The 17,157-nt window shown below is 58.1% G+C and overlaps 1 protein-coding gene across 2 annotated transcripts in view; it reads left to right on the top strand.

The window, feature by feature from the left end:
• Nucleotides 1–14,479: 14,479 nt before the first annotated feature.
• PRKCD (protein kinase C delta) overlaps nucleotides 14,480–17,157 on the top strand; it is a 30,768-nt gene continuing 28,090 nt past the window's right edge. Inside the window, exon 1 of one of the 2 annotated variants that reach the window (XM_058561144.1) lies at nucleotides 14,480–14,644. The gene's annotated coding sequence lies outside the window, so the exon portion shown is untranslated. The remainder of the gene's footprint in view (nucleotides 14,645–17,157) is intronic. The other variant, XM_058561136.1, reaches the window with a different exon arrangement.

The following is a 17,157-nucleotide window of genomic DNA, read 5'->3' on the forward strand; positions in this document are numbered from 1 at the left end:
CCTTTCACCTCTCCTCAGCTCTCAGCATAGAGCAGGGACTAAATAAAGGTTTGTGGGTTCATTGTCGATTACTAACAAGGTCATTGCAGAAGTGATTTGGAGTTACCATTTGTGGAGATGGAAATATGAACACACGGCCTCCTTACCATTGCTTCTGCGAGAGCCTGAAGGGAAACAGGGAGAAGAGAATGAGAAACGATGACAGAGAGTGAGTGAGAACTCAGATGCCCATAAGAACTTCTGGCAGTGCGGACTGAGGCCCTGAGCCCAGGCACAAGGGCAGGCACGGCTCTGCCCTCACCACTCAGCAGGAGTCAGTTTTCCAAGGCAAATTCCAGAGGCAAATCTTGGCTAGGGCCCAGGTGGTGGGCCTTGTGTTGCAGGAGCCCTTGAGCCTTCTAGGCCCGGCAGACTCAGGCATCCCCACTAGGCCCGGGAGGGTGTGAGGGGCACACAGGGGTCCTGGGGGAGCTCCTGCATGAGCCCCTGCCCTCAGACACCTTCCCAAGTTGTGGGGGAAGAATCTTGTGGGGGCCAGAGCAGGCAAGGGTAGGCAAGATGCTCCCTCTGGGCTGAGAAATTCTGGGCAGGCCCTGGGGGAGGTGGCAGGGCCAAGAGGGCGAGTGAGGTGGCCAGACTGTGTGTGCCTACTCTTGTTCCCCCAGTCTCTTGGTGGGACACCCTTGGACACCCACCCCGTGGGGCCATACAAGCAGGGTCTGCACAAGCCTTCACAGTTGGGGAACGAGCCTCCGGGAGGGGAGCTCTGTCCTTTCCCTGCCAGCTACCAACACCTCCACACCCAGCACTTGTCTAACTCCACCCAGGCCACTTACTAACTGCCACACCCTTGCTCCTGTGGCTTTAGGGGCAGCCTGGCCTAGTGGCTGTGAACTCTAGCCTGGAATTCAGAGCTGTCTGGGATGTGAGGCTCAGTTTGGCCACATCCTGGCCGTGTGACAATGGGCATGTCATTTAGCCTCCCTGGGCCTCAGTTTTTCCTCATGTAAAATGGGGCTAATGATGGTACCCACATTGCAAGGGCTTTGTGGGAAGCTTGGGAGTTAATGAACATCAAGTGTTAGCTCAGGGCCCAGTTGGTAGTGAGCACTTGCTATGTGGGGGCTAGAATTACTGTTCCTATTATGATTCTAATCTGAGACCAAGTTCACATTCCCCACATCCTCTGCAGAGTCCAGATTCCACCCAGACTCCCAGGGGACCCTTCCAAGTTTGGTAGGCATGTGGGCTGGTGGAGGGCCCTGGAGCTAGGGACTTCGGATGCTCTGACCCTGCAGGCCTGGGGCAGAGCAACATGGAGTGGGAAGGGGCTCCCTGCAACCCTGTGGCCCATGGCCTGCCAAGCTCTGGGCTGTGGGCAGAGCCGGCCATCCCAGGCCACCTATAATTACCATCTGGCAGAGCTCTGTGGCACTGGGCAGGAGCAGCAGTTGTCAAGTTTTATTTTTATTTATTTTTTTGTGAGGAAGATCAGCCCTGAGCTAATATCTGATGCCAATCCTCCTCTTTTTGCTGAGGAAGATTGGCCCTGGGCTAACATCCATGACCATCTTCCTCTACTTTACATGGGACGCTGCCACGGCCTGGCTTGACAAGCGGTGCGTCCCGGGGATCCGAACCTGTGAACCCCAGGCCGCTGAAGTGGAGCACGCACACTTAACTGCTGCGCCACCAGGTCGGCCCCTGTCAAGTTTTATTTTGATGCCCAAACAGCGCCCTTGGGAGGCCTCACACCGGCTGGCCACTGTAAGACATGGATAAGGTTGAGTTCTTTGGGAAGGAGGCCCTTCCAAGGAGGTTGACCTCTGAGTATAGGGTCCAAGGGTTCGGGATCCCATGGTTCCCATGGACCTACCTGTGTTCAGGCCCTGGGGGCAGAGGCTTCTCTGGGAAGCCTGGGGCAGCTGGGAAAGCCGATGGGGAACACTCCAGGGCTTCCTGGACACAGTGTGAAGCTGGAGTGTGAAGCAGGCAGGAGGAGCAAGGGGACCCACAGCAGACTCTCTGTCCTTGTCCTCCTCCTTTCAACCACCCAGGCTTTGGTCTTATGTGGGAAGATGCTGGCACAACTTCCATTGGGGTGGCTTGGAGAGAGGGTGCCTCAAGGGCAGAACCTCAGCCTGAGTCATCTCTGGAGGCCATGCACCCTTGCTTGCTTGAACCTGGCCTTCCTCTCACCCTCCCACGTGCACTTGCACACTCATGCTCTCCCACCCTGCTGCCCCACTCCAGGCCTCTCACACACAAGAATGCATGCACAAATATATCCTTGCACACTCAACCATGTCAGCGATGGCCAGGGTGATAATGAAGGAAGTAACAGTGACCTCCCACCTAAAATTTCCCCATCCTGAAGCAGTGAGAGGGGGTATTGCAGGAGTCAGGCTCCAGGTGGGGGAAAGGATCCCCTGTGCATCTGAGTGCTTGTGGACTCTCTCGGGCATCAGCACGGGTCTGCACTAAGCTGTTTATTCATGCACTGCTGCTCCTGATTCTTTCAGGCACATCCCACCTACTGCATCGTTCTCCCCAGGACAGAGCTGGGGTGTCTCTGGATCCCCAGAGGGGCTTCCAGGGCACGGCTTGCCAGCGCTGCAATGCAGTGCAGTACAAGGAGCCCCAGGCGCCCAGGCCAACCCCAGCCAGCTTGACTTCCATGGAGCTGGCACTCCCAGGCCCTTTGCATGTGGAGGCCCAGGGCACTGGGGAAGCCACAAAAGTGTGGTGGAGAAATGTTGCTGAGCACTGTCTCTGGGCATAGTGGTGCCACCATGGGAAAGCCAGTCTTCACTAAGCACTACAGTGACCCTGGCCCTCACAGGGTGAGGGCTGTGTGTGGTAGCACAGGGAGTGATCGGGAGGAGAGGACATGGCCCTCAAGGGGGTGACCCCACAGCTAGGGAAGGAACAAGGACATAAGGGTCTAAGGCTCAACACTACAGGCCCCAAGAAGGTCACATGCCAAAACGATGGCACCAGGGAGCCCAGAGACCCACAGGCAAAGGTTCCAGAATCGACAGTGAAGGAAAGGAAGGGTGTTTGAGGCAGCCCAGGAGCCCCCCACACACACCCACACCCTCACTCATGACCCATGAGTCTGCTGGTCAGAGTCCCAGCAGCCCGTCATTCAGGCTGAGCCATAGAATTCCCAGCGCAAAGGTCAGAAGGGCGAAGACTGGTGAAGTCTCCCTGGACTTACACCTACGTGTTCCCTCTCATGTGGGCAAACCTAGTGCTTGGGAGCAGGCTGTAATCAGCCTTGGGCTCTGTCTTGTGGGAGGGAAGCTGGGCACATGGGCAGGTGGAAGTCTTGGGTTCTGCATCTCCACTCCTGCAGTGCTTGCATTACCAGCATGGGGCGGGGCACTCTGGTCCCTGCCCTATTGCCCCACGAGACCCAGGCAGCACTCATGAGTAACAAAGGCCATGCCTTCACTTACCTATTCACTTAAAGGAGCTTGTGGAAGTCACTCCGGCCTCCAGGCTTTTGCTTTTGCTGTTTGCTCTGCTGAGAACGGCCGTCCTCCAGATCTTCTTCCGTCCAGTTTCTGCCTGGAAACCCCTCTTTCCAAGCTTTCATTTCCCATTATCTTCAGCACAGGCCCAAAGGCAGGCCCAGGCCTTTGCATGGCATCCAAGGCCACTGAGAAAGTGAATCCTCCACTGACACCTGGGGTACCTCGTGCACCCCATGCTCCAGCCCCATGGGCTTACCCTGCTGTTCCCTAGAATTGGCCTTGGACGGAGTGAGCTCATTAGCTCTGAGTCTTTCCTCCAGCTGTTCCTTCTGCCTGGAGTGCCTTCTCTGCCTTTTCACCACTGCCCAAGAAGAAAGTCCTCCTTGTCCTTCCTGGCCCAGGCCAGGGGCACCTCTGCCGTGGAGGCTTCCCTGCTTCCTCAGCTCTGGTACAGGGCCTAGCACACAGTTGGTGCTTGTTACATGATTGCAGGAGAGAAAGAACAATAAATTATGTTCTATTCTTGGCTCTGTTCAAGTCTATTGCTGGAACCCTGGGCAAGTCACTTTGCCTCCTGGAACCTTAGTCTCCCATCTATATACAACGGGAGTTAGACGAGATGGTTTGCATGAAGCTGCTAAGAGCCTTAGATTTTATGCAGAGGGCTTCAGGCGATGTGAGTTTCCCTGTCCCACCCCAAACACATCCTGATAACAACGAAATTAAATCATACAACAGAAATAGCAGTAATCTATTGAGAGCTCACTCTGATCCAGACACTGTGCTAGACCCTCCTCTTGTCTACATTCCCTGAGCCTCTGATGGGCCACAAATAGCCCCATTTATAAATAAAGGAGGTGAAGCCAGAGAGGGGAGGTGACTTGCCCAAGGTCACACAGCTGAGTGGCTAAGCTCCCCGCAAGGCCAGCCCCTAGTGGCCCCCGGGGACTCCTGACCTCAGGCCACAGCCTCCTGAGCTCAGCCACAACTCTCCCAACAATCTGTAAGGTCAGGCCCTTTTGCTAATGCTTGCTCCTGGCTCTCAGGAGGCTCAGGCTCAGGGGCCTGGGCTGCCCTGCAGGCTGGGAACCCCACAGGCACCTGGAAGGGAACAGGGAGCCCTGGGGGGCAGTCACCCAGGCATGGGCAGCAGGGAGGCACCAGCCCAGCATCCCTGCCAGGCAGAGGAAAACAGGTGCCTGGCCTCCCAAATCAAGCTGGACTCCATCCTCTCCTCTGGTAGGGACAGAGGCCCACGTCCAGGCTGCCATCTGGGCCCGGCTCAAGCAGTCTCGCAAAACATCTGCCTCTGAAATTCTGGTTTCCTGAGAAGCTGTCCTAGCCATGCCCCTCTCAGAACCAACTGGTGGGCAGCAGAGCCGGCCCCCACCACAGCATCCATCCTTTGATTAGGGAATGGGCCAGAGACCCTCTGCAGGAACATGAACAAGCCAGGCTCTGGGCTCCTGCCTCCATCTCCTTCAACAACCTGCCTGGCCTTGGGTAGTGATTCACTCAAACCTCGGTTTCCTCATCTGTGGGATGTGATCAGAATGCCTGCTCTACCCAGGTGTAGGCAATTAGATGGCAATTAGGGGGTTCTCCATGGTGCCTGGGGGAGGCTCCTAGACAAGGGGTAAAGAGAAGAATGTGACTGGGCAGAACTGCAGCGCCTGATCCCTGCACCCCTCAGAGTGGCCCACTCCCATCCATGCTCCCATCAGATGCTCATGCATACCTGGGAAGGAGGGAGAGATGGGATAGGAAAGGCAGTAATCCTCCTCCTCCTTATCCTCATTTGGTCAGTTAATCCTTCTGACCACGGAGAGTTAGGTTTCTCATCATCCTTCCATCATATTTCAGAGAAGCTGAGCTACCTGCCTGAGGTCACACAGCCAATGAGAGCTGAGCTGGGAGGGGAACCCGGCAGCCTGGGACTCAGGCTTAACCACTAGGTGCCCCTACCTCTGAAGGCACCAAGTCTTCCTCCCGAAAGCCTGGAGGCTGTGGCCTCATACAGACCTGGGGGCCTGGCCCTGCCAAGTGACCTTGGCACTGACCTTGCCTCTCTGAGCCTCAGTTTGCTCATCTATAAACTGGGGCTGCCCTTACTTTACAGTGTGCAGGGAGCATTAAACAAAAGGCTGCTTTTAACTCCTCAGCCTGTCCCTGGCAGGAGCCAGTATCATTTTATTGATAACGTAATACATACCTCCCTTGTACAGCTGGAGCAGGGGGCTGCCAGGATCCTGCAGCGAGTCAGAGGCACGGTAGGGCGAGCCCTCAGCCTTGTGGTGCTTGCCCAGTGTCTCCTTAGGCATGTCCATCGGGGCCTCCATAAGCCTCAATTCTGCCACAACAGCCACTCCTGACACAAACTCACCTGTGTGCACTTAGGCCCACCCCTGCCCAGTGGCTGGTCCTTCTCCAGAAGCTTCACCTGGCATCCCCTTCCCCTCAGACAAGACTTCAGTTGCTAGGGTTCCCTCTGAGCTGGGGCTCAGCAAGGGAACCTGGATCAGTGGGGAGCTCGAGGGTCCAGGCAAACCAAGCCCCGGAAGGCCTGGGGGAGGAAGATCTGCGGGACAGTTGGTGGTACCAGCTTCCAGGTGAGCCTCTCCAGGGCAGGTGGGACAGGGCTGCAGGAATTATCCTGAGGCCCCCTGCTTGTCCCCTGCCCTCACTTCTTCCTGGTTCCCCTGTTCTCTCTTCCTCAGAGACCTGGGGACTGAGGTGAGGCATTGGGCTGGAGCTTGGTAGCTAGACAGGGATGGGTGAGGAGGCAGAAGGACCGTCCCTCAAGCCCTGGGTGGTGGTATTCCCCAGGGACAGAGGGCACACTCTGCCCTGTCGTCTGAGGTCTACCTAACCTGGTACAAGGGGTTAGGGAAGGGTTCCTGGAAGAGGTGGTAACTAAGCTAGGAGCTACCTGACGACTGAGAAGGAGTTACCTAGGAATGGTGTTCCAAGCAAAGGGAACAGCATGGGCAAAGGCCTAGAGGTGAGAAATTGCAGGATGTTGTCTGGTAGGCACTGAAATAAGTTCCTCTCACTGGAGCTGGCAGGCTGACAGGGACAGGAGAGGTAGGGGCTAAGCCAGGCCGGGCCTGATAGCCATGTTGGGACTTCGTCCTTTACCCTGAGAGATCCATGGTCAGCTTCAGGGCTGGGAGGGAGGAGTCCTTGACACTTGAGGAGGACTGTGTGGGTCCTGTGAGGAGAAAGAACTGTTGGAGGTGGGGAGGTGGGGTCCTGAGTAGAGAAGACTGCTGATGGCCAGATGAGAGACACCAGAGGTCCAGGCCAGGCTGGTGGCAGTGAGTACAAATGAATGGAGAAGTCAGAACGGGGAGACCGAGGCATTGAGGGGACAAAAACCTGTACAAGCTTCTACAGTGACGTGGGCCTGGCTGGGGTGGTGACCATCGTGTGTATGCGAGGTCAAGCATGGGGGACCTGGCAGAAAGCCCACTTAAACCCAACCCAGGGGCTGGGAATCCTTCCTCCTCTCCCTCTCTTTCTCAGAGCAAAGCTTCCGCCTGAGGGAAGACAAGTTCATTTTCTTCCTTTGTACCACAGATGACACCCACACAGCGCCCCCCATAGTGGCTGCAGTTTCTCAAAAGCCTGGGCGGCGGTGGAGGCTTCCTCCAGGCTTTCTCTAGATTCCAGCGGCTTCCTGTGGGTGGTGTGGAAGGAGGGGGCTTGAGGAACAGGAGGGAAGACCAGGCGTTTCTGCTACCCGCTTCCCCCCAACCACTGCCCCCCTCCCACAGGCATACACATCAGCTGGCACACTAGGCACACACACAAGAACCCAAGGCAGATTCCACAGAACACTCCCTCCGCAGCCCTTATGGCCCAGCACTCAAACCCACTCACACCCAAGTTCCCTCCTCAACTTTCTGGCTTTCCCTCCAGAGAGATGCCCCTGAAGCCAGGAGTGGCCCATACACAGGGGAGGTACCTTCCCACCTCAGAGGACGGACAAGTATGGTTGCTCTGCAACATGATGGAGCTAGAGCAGACATCAGCATGAACTTCTCAGGCTTCCAGGTTGTGAAACCTGAGGCCAAGTTGAAAGTCCAGTTCATCTTCTTTGCAAGGCCCTTAAGCAGGGTCCCACATCCTCCCCACACCTGGCAGCTCCTGTGATCCTGAGCCTGGTACCTGAAGCTGAGGCCTTAGTTCCAGCACCCACCCTGGAGAAGCCTGGTGCAGCTTGATTCAGCTGGCCTGAGTCCTCTCACCCCACTGGCCTAGAGAGGGGGTGTAAAGGGCCCCACACGGGGCCCACCTGAGGGCTTAGATTATGTACCCTAGCTCTTGACCCAAATGCCACTCCCTAGCCAGAAATTCTAGCCTTCTTCCTCCCCTCCTTCCACTGCCCTGGGATGACTTCCCAGTGCCCACAGGCCCCGGGGGGCTGGCCTGGGAACTGGCTGTGCTTCTGGCCCCAAGGGCTCACCATTCCTGCTGCCCAGGCCTGCCCAGCACCCTGGCTGCCTGCCTAGCCACTGTGGCGAAGATGACCACAGCCTGTGCCCACAGGAGCCTGTGAGCAGGGGCAGAACCCAGGCATGTGAAGGTGGTGGGGTGGGCAGTAGCCTGAGGGTGATTTGGCTTCCTGGGGAGGCTCCGATGCCAACCTCTGCCTCTGCCCACCGCAGGCTGCTGGGCATTGGGGAGGAGATGTGTCTTTGCCAAGGGAGCTCACAGTCTGGGGGAGACGTACATGAACAGACCAGTTGCCTGTTTCTAGTGCTGGGCCCTCTGCACCCAACATTTCAATCTACCCTCAGAGCAGCCCCAAGGGGTGAGGATTTTACACATGAGGACATTGAAGCTCAGAGAGGGCTGGCACTTGCTCAAGGTCACACAGCCAGTTAGCATGTTCTCCCCACTCTGGCACCTCTGTACCATGTGGTCGGTGCCTCAGGAGAGGCCCTGAACAGCCCAGGTTGGGGGTGGGGTAGAGTTGAGGGGCGGGCTCATGGAAGCAGAGAACCTCCTTGGTTAGGGGCAGGCATCTGGGAGGCTCCCTGGAGGAGGGCCTTGTTAGATGGCTAAGAGCTTGAGGGAATGGCATTCCAGGAGCAAAGCACAGCCGGAGCAGAGGCGGGGGCGTTGATGAGCAGCATGGGGGAGGAGGGGGCATGGTGGTGGGTTGGCAGGTGTGTCCTGGTGCTGCAGGGCCTTTTATACCCCCCGAGGACCTGGGATGGAGAGTGCTGGCTGTGAGGGCACCTTACTCAGGTTCTGCTGGTCCAACTGGCTCAACCACTTCTCTCCAGGCACTGCCCACTGCCCCTGTTCACAACCCTGCCAACAGTTATTGGCAAACCCTGGGTAAAGTCTGGGTCAGGAGCCTAGGATCCCCCATCCCGGTCCCAGAACAAAATGATTAAGGGGTCCCAGCCCCAGACTGCTCTGCCATGTCCTGATAGCCACCTCCTTCAGAAAGCCTGCCCTGACTGAACCCTCCACCAAAACAATTTCTAAAATACAGTGACAGTGTGGGGGTAAGTCTATCTGGGGAGATGAAATTATCCGTGCAATTATGGGAGCTTTCTACTTTCCTCTGTAAATTTGTCTTTATTTTCCTTATTTGCTGTGTTTTTCATCACAACACCCAATGTGTGTCATTACTGTTCTAGGTTTCTGTGACTCTCCCTTCCCATCCCTGATCCAGCCCCCTGTCCTCACGGTCTTCTCAGAGGTTCCCAGATGGGGGGCAGGCTGCGGTACCTTGGATGACTCCCACACCAAAGAACTCAGTAGAGCCATCCATGAAATGGGCGTGCTCAAGTCTCCCTGACTTTTCTGGACACAACCAGCAGCAGGGAAGGGCGAAGAGGAGAAGGCACCACTTGGCCCCCAGGCGGAACCAGCAGCGCATCTGCACCGTCCAGACAGCTTCCCGACACGGGAATAGAGCCGGGTCTCTTATAGCCGGGCTTGCGTCACGTGGCTGCGCGGGCGCCTCCGCTCCCGGCTCAGAAAGGTTTCCCTGGGGCGGGGCGGGGCCACACGCCCCTCGGTACCGGAACGCCGGAGACGTGCCTGCGGGGGCGTGTGCGCGAGGCCGCCGTGGGCGGGGCGGGGCGCGGCGCGGCGCGTCTGCCGGGGTGGGGAGCGGGGCGTGTGTGCGGCACGGTGGACTGTGGTGTGCCTGCTGTCCTTCGTACCCTCCTCACCTCGAGGTGCTGCCCTCCAGCTCGGGGTCGCCCCTTCCGCCCCTTCCCCCTGTTTCCCACGGGCCAAGCTGCGCTCGGTGAGCTGCCCGCTGCGGAGGGAGACTGAGGCATGGGCAGGCGAGAGGGCTGGTGAGGCCCGCGGCTCTCCCTGCCCTCTGGGTGACTGAGACTCTCGGACTCCCCCAGGTGTCAGAGCCTGTGTGAGACCTGGCAGATCAGAGCAGAGGGGGTGCTCTTGCGTGTGGGGGATTAGGGAGGGGGAGGTAGTGATGGGAGGGGCTCCCCTGGGTGTCTGTGCCAGGAGATAGCTGTCGCTCTGTGCCTGCCTCTGACAACACCAACGCCCTCCCCTCCACACCCCTTTAGAGGGCAGTAGGGTCGAGGAGCCGGAAGAGGAGATTCAGATGAGGGGGTTGCGCGGTGGTCAGTGTAGGATGGGGGCAGTCCAGGGGCTGCATACCCCTGTGAGAACCCCAGGAAAGCCTTGCTCTCTGCACTCCCAGAAAGCACCTTCTCCTGTCTACCCCAAGTATTTCTCAGGTTTCACCCAAACACAAATATATTGAGGATAGAACTTTGGGACTATTAGCCCAGCCTCATCAACTCTGTGTGGCAGTTAACATCAACATAGATTGAGCTTTGCTCCTAGTACTTCACATACATGATCTCTTCCATCCTCTCAACCACCTACCAGACCAATGTTACTGTTATTGTCTCCATTCCACAGATGAGAAAGCTGAGGCACAGTTAAGTCACAGGTCCAGGGCACAGCCTGGGTGTGAACCTGGCCCCTCCAGCCCTACGTCACACTTTCCTACCATGTGGCACTGCCCCCAACGCCACTGCCCTCACTTACGCACTACCCAGTGCTGGAGGCTGAAATCCCTGCTCAGGACCACGTTGGTGGCCTGAGGCGTGCCTGCGGGTTTGGACCATATCCCAAATGCCCTTCTTACCTACACTATCCCCAACAGGACCCTCCCAAGCTCTGCCATACCCAGCAGTTGCCCAGGCGCACCATCCCTGCTGGCTTGGGCCTCCTGCTCCAGAAACATGAGCCCACTCTCCCTTGGCCAGGCCAGGGCTCTGGGTGTGATGGGCTGACACTGGCAGCCAAAGCTTCAGGGCCATGGATGGTGATACAGAGAAGCAAAAACAGAGAGGGAGCCAGAGGCAGAGAGGCCAGGACAAGGACCAACTCTCAGCAGGGATCAAGTAGGTGACCCGATCCTGCCCTCAGCTGGACAGGCCCCAGGGACAGAAGAAGGTCCAGGCCTTTTCCAGGTTGCTTGGCTGAGTGCTGGACTTCCTCTGGAGAGGTCTTGGGGCCCCCAGCTTTCATGGCCTCTGAGTAGGGTAGGAGCTGCAGGGGTCAGGCTGGCCCTCCTCTAGACAAACCCTCCAGGGAGCCCACAGAGGAACAGCCCTGGGTGGATGCTGAGAGTAGGAGTCTGGACACTGCCCAGTGCTACCCCTGATGGGCCCATTTCCTTGACTGCAAACCTGGAGGAGGAAGAAGGGAAAGTATCGCTTCTGCATGGCTGCTATAGGCTCAGCCCTGATTGGGGATTTATACCCCATGTCACAAAATGCCATTGAAGGTTTTTCCAAGGCTGACAGCCTGTGACTCTGCAAACGACCATACCCCTACCCCCTGGCCAGAGTGAGCTGAGCCCTCACCAGGTGTCCATGCTGGCTGAGGCTCCACGCACATCATCTCACCTAACCCTTACTCAATCCCCAGCATGGGTCTGTCATCAGCCCCTTTCACTCGTAAGGACTCAGGATCAGGGAGGTGTGGTTACCTGCCCAGGGTGATACAGTTAGCATGTGACACAGCCAAGGCTTGCTCCCAGGCTTCAGCAGGCCCTTCTAAGGTCAGTGCCAGGCAGGTTGTGGGAGCACAGAGGCAAGCTTATCTGGATCCTGCCCTGGCCCACCCAGGAGCAGTTCCAGCATGCAGAGTGGCTCTAGCTGAGCTTGGCCTGTACTCCCTGGACCCCACACAAGCCTATTCTGCCTGGAACCCCCGTCGCAGGGCCTGTCTCTGGAGGGAACCCCACTCACATCCCTCCTCTGCTCTTGCCACAGTGTGGCCTGCACAGCCTCAGCCCCTCTGCTCCTCTCTGAGTGTATCATGCTTCACCTTGGAGTCTCCAGAGGCAAAAGATTGGCTGAGGCCAATATGTGCTTGCAGCCTCTGAGCTCCTGAGCCTGCATAATCCTGAGGGCCGGAAAGTGCTTCCTGGTGTCTAACTTAAATCCTTCTTGCTCCTGCAACACCAGCCCTGCTCTAAAGCAGTGGTTTTCTGCAAGGGGTGATTTTGCCCCAAAGGGAACATTTGGCTGTGTCTGGAGACATTTTTATCTGTCACAACTTGAGGGAGGGGAGTGCTACTGGCATCTAGTGGGTAGAGGCCAAGGATGCTGCTAAACATCCGACAATACACAGGACAGCCCCCACAACAAAGAATGATCTGGCCCAAAGGTCAGTAGTGCTGAGATTGAGAAGTCCTGTTGTAAAACATGGGCTTTGGAGCCAGGCAGACCTCAGTTTGTATCCTGCCTCTGCCATTTACTAATTGTGTACCCTTGGGCAAGTGGCTTCACCTACCTTTGAGACTCAGTTTGCTCATCACCAAAAGTGGCACAAATAGTGGTCCTCACCTTACAGGGTCTTGAGGAATTATCAGATTGCACACTTCCAGTACCCAGCACAGGGCCTGGCACTGGGGAAACTCCCTCAGTGATAGCCATTATCCTTCTTTTCCACTTTTCAAGGTGAACCTCAGGGTGTGGGAGCCAAGTTCTAGTGACTGGACTTGGAGCTCCCCAAGGGTCAGCCCCCACTTACCCTCCCTCCAGCGGCCTCTGGCACAGCGTGGGCCTATTGTTGATGTTAAGGGAGAGGTTAGGTTGGCTACTGTGGACCTGGATGGAGGAATCAGAAAGGAAACTTGATCTCAGGTGGGCAAAGGTCACTTGAAGCTCACTTTGCTCACCCTTTCCTCCAGCCTAGCCCCAGGGAAGCCATGGTGTGGGGGTAGGGGTGGGACTAGGACACAAAACACACTAACGAATATAGTCCATTAGCTCAGAGAAATGCCATGGATTTCCAGCTGGGCATCAGGAAGGAGTAGCATTTGAGTGGACACAACCAAGACAGGTAGAGATGTGGGGGTGGGTGGGAAATGGCATTCAGGTCCAGGGAACAGCATGTTCAAAAGTCTGGTTGTGAGGAGTAAGGTCTAAGGCCTATTTCCCAAATGATAGTCCAGTGTGGCAAGAGGGCTCCAGCTTGGTGGAAAGAGCCTGCCCCATTGGGGTAGGGGACAGGCGTCAAGGCTGGGAATCTGGACATTAACCAGTTTTCAAACTAGGTCCTCCTTCCTGAGTGTAGGGTACCTGTGGTGGGAAGAATGATTATAGCTTTTCTCTTTCCAGCCCAGACACCCACCCCTCCTCACACTTGAAAAAGAATTTCAGGATCCACATCTCTGCCAGAGCTCTCCATCCATAGAGGTCTCACTGGACACCCCCTCCCACACACACACTGCAGCCCTATAACATACCTGGTCTGGGCCCTTCTCCCCGCCCATCTCCCACAACCCAGGGTCCTCCCTTCTGAACAATGTGGCACCCCTCTGCCCCCATCCACCCCCTCCCTTCTGCAGCCCCTCTGCCTCATCCATTCCCCCAGGAGCCCACTCTGTTGTAACAGTGGCCACCACCTGCTCCTTGAGAAGACCAAAGTCTTAGCCATGGCCTGTCTCTGCCATGGGCCCCTTGATCAACTCAGGCCTCCTCAGGGGTTGGTCCCCCATTTCCATCCCTTAGGCCTCAGCTGGGAAGAGCTGTCAGACTCTCCCCATCCCCTCTAGGTGGCCCCCCAGGAGGCCTGGGACCTGGAACCCCCTTCTTTGCCTCTGGAAAGTGACATTTCTTTGGAGTATGGAGCCATCGGCTTGGCTTTCTGAGCTTTGGGGGCAAGGGAGTGGACTCCCTGGGCCCCACTCCATCCCTAGACCTTAGGCCCAGAGGATACCCAGAAAATGAATGAATGAATGAATGAGTTATGTCTGACAACCAACTTCCAAGTCTGGAAAGGACGCCCAGGTGCCAGCCAGGGGCGATGGGGAACTCTGGAAAGTGGGGGCAGGACAGCGGAAGACTGGGGGATCCGGGTAGGGGCTGCTCCCAGAATCTCCTGACCAGCAGCGGCGGACCAGCGAGAACCTCCCGCCCTGGAGTCTTCCCAGCTCGTCTTCGGGGCAGGGGCGGGACCAGCCGGCCTGGCGGCAGGCACCGAGCCCGGCCAAGTCCGCATTCCAGCCAACAGGAAGAGAGAGAGCGAGGCCGGGCAAGGCAGACCAGCTGGCCGGTGGGGAGTCCCGGGCGTGGGCGTTGGAAGCTGGGGAACCCCCGCCAACACCTCCCTGGCCTCCGTGTGCGAGGAGTGGGGTGGGAGAGCGCCCCCCGCCGGGCCTCAGCGTCCTCCTCTGTAAAATGGGGCCCCTTCTGAGGGCTGGTGCGCGCGCTAATGGCGGGCGGGGGGCGAGATCTGCAGGGAAGGGCAGAGGCCCCGACCCTGAGTGACCCGAAACAGTGAAGCGGGGACACTGGACCCCCCGCTCCTGGCTGGTGGAGGAGGGGCCTTGGGGGGGCGGGCCCTCGTGGGGGCGGGTGCTGAGCGGGGAGGGGCCAGCCCGGCACCTGGGCGAGGTCCCGCCGCCCCGCCCCCTTGCACTTCCGTGTGCAGCGGCGCGGGAGCGGGAGGCGGCGGCGCCGGGATCCCCGAGCGACCCCCGGCATCCGCCCGCCGCGCCGAGGCCCGGGCGCACTTCACCGGCCGCCGGGCCCGTCCCGGTCGGGCCCGCACCGACCCCCGTCCGCGCGCGCGCCCCGGAACCGCGCCCGGAGCCGGACCCCAGCCGCCGCGACCACTGGCGCCTGGCCCTGCGCCGGGAGGTGAGTGAGAGCCGGGCCCGGACGTGAGATCGGGGCTACCCCGAGGGCGCGCCGCCCCCCCTTCCTCCTCTGCTCCGGTTCCCGTTTCCGAAACTGAGAAACTGAGTCGCGGCCAGCGAAAGTCCTACCGCGCGCCGAGACCCGCCGGTGCCTCCGTGCCCCTATTCGTCCGTCTGTCCCTCGGTTCAACGGTAGGGGCAGTGGCCCTCTCATCCGTCTGCTCCTGGCCCCTCTACCCGCCTGTGTGTCCTCAGCTCCTCCGAGGGTCCGCCCATCCCTCCAAATCTCTGGGCCCCTCTATCCGTCCATCTGTCCCCACCCCGTCTATGTTCCCCCGTCGCCTCTCCCTAGTCCCGATCTGTCTGTCCTTCGCCCTCCACGAGCCCGTCGCTCCACCCCCACCTCACGTCCCGCCGCCCCCTAGATCCTGTCCTCTCGGAGCCGCGCCCGGCCCACGCTCGCCGCCCCCTGCCTGTCCCGCCGCGTCTCCTTTTCTACCGCCGGGCCGAGGCCAGGCCGCCCGCCTGGCCTCACCTCCCGCCCCTGGGTCCCTGCCCGGCCCAGCCCGCGCGGCGCCGCCTCCTCGCTGGATCTCTTCTTTCAGTCTCGGTGTCTCTCTCGGTCTTTCTCTCCATCAGTCTCCGGGCTGGGCGTGGCTCCAGTCTCTACACTCCCTCTCCCGCCCCACCCCTACGCTCCTGTGAGCCCCCTCCCCTGGTGGCCCCTTCCTGGTCCCCTCTGTCCCTGGCCTCTCCGCAGTCCAGACGCCCCCCCCCCATGGGGGCCCAGCCAGGGGGACGGAAGGAGTGGAGGAGAACTGGGTGAAGAGGCAGGAGGTGGGCAACGTCGGAATTGCTGCGCTTCCCTAACTGCCTGCCCCATTTGGCCTTGTCAGGGAGGGGAGAGCGGCACTGAGACCCCTTTTCCTGTGGCCCCTACCTTGTGTGCATGGACGCTGTCTCCTTGTGCTGAGTCGCCGTATCTGGGCGTGTAGACATGTTGTGTCTCTGTCTCCTTGTGTGTTCTTTGTCACTGTGTCTGGGACTTGCCCCTGTGTGCCCTTTTTCACATGTGTGACTTGCCCGTGTGTATGTTCGTATGTCTGTCTGGGCGTCCTGAGGCTCTGTGTGCCCTTTACAATTATGTGTGTACTATGTCTTGCTGTGTTCTTTTGTCACCAGACTCCCCTCAATGTATCAGGGTGTGTGTATAAGTGTGTGTGTTTGGAAGATCCTCTGTTGCACACTGAGTATGTAATGGTGACCCACTGGCTGTGAGTACATTCAAGCTGTTAACTGTGGGACCTCGTGGTGTTAGGGTGCCAGCCCACCAGGCTCGTGTGTGTGTGTCTGTATGAGTGTGTGTATGTGTGTGCACTCACATGTTCTTCCTCTCCTGCTGCCACTGAACTGCTGTGACCAGGCTGACCTGGTCACTGAGGGAGAGGACTAGTCCCTTGGGTTTCCTCGTTCCTGCTGTGGACTGAGCTGGGGTGTGGTGGACAGGCCGGCAGAGGGCAGCTGTGTTGTGTGTGTGTGTGTGTGTTGTGGAGGTGTTTGGACAGCGGTACCTAGTTGTAGGTACAGGATTTGGTGTGTGATGGACTGTGGCTGGGGAGTGGATGACTGATGGGAGACTCACGGTCTGACTGTATGAAACTGCCGGTGTGTTCAGGGGAGTAACTGTGATTGTGGGAACCGAGAGTGCTTGTGCGTGGGTGTCAGTACAAGGAGGGGATGCAACAAGGTATGTGGTGCCTGTGCCCTGGGGTGCTGGGAGGGAAGGTGAGAGCCTCAGTGTGTGTGTGAGCGCTTGGGAGGCTGTGAGGGTATGGGTGTGCACTCAGCACACTCAAGCCCAGCCCTGGCTCCTGGGGAGACAGGGAGGCTTCCATCTCTCACGTTCCTCTTCTCCCCCAAATTGATAGACACTGGAGGGCAAGTCTTGGGGTTTGTAGCATTGTGACCAAGACCTGGGGCTCTGGACCCAGGAAAGACTTGGGCTCAAATACTTGCTCTGCCTATCGAGAGTAAGAGACCGGAGCGAGGCCTCTTTAAGGCTGTTCCTTTATCTGTAGAATGGAGAAAGTTGTTGTGAGGACTAGAGGTCCTATGTTGAAAGTCCTTTAGCACAGCGTTGGTCCAATGAGAGCTCAGCACATGCTAAGTCTTATTTGGTGACCACTCACCACCCCCCTCAACAGTGTAGTCCCGATTCTCCTGGGAGCTAGGGCTAATAAAAGCCCAGATAGTCCCCAACCCAATTTCCTGCCTGCGATGTCTCTTGCTCCCTCCCGTCCCCTTGACCAGACTGCTTGTAGGAGGGAAGATGGCTGACAGAGACCCCACCAACATCCAGCCCTGTTCAGCGCACATGACAACCCCCCACCCAGTCTCAGCAGCAGTGATGGGGGAGAGAGTCTTGAGGGGTGATTGATTTGGAGCTGTGACTGCGGACTGCAGGGCCCTGACACCGTTTAGCTGGCACAGCTAATTGGAGTTTAAATTAAAATT

This window comes from Diceros bicornis, chromosome 2, assembly GCF_020826845.1.
Source record: "Diceros bicornis minor isolate mBicDic1 chromosome 2, mDicBic1.mat.cur, whole genome shotgun sequence".
Taxonomy (NCBI): Eukaryota; Metazoa; Chordata; class Mammalia; order Perissodactyla; family Rhinocerotidae; genus Diceros; species Diceros bicornis.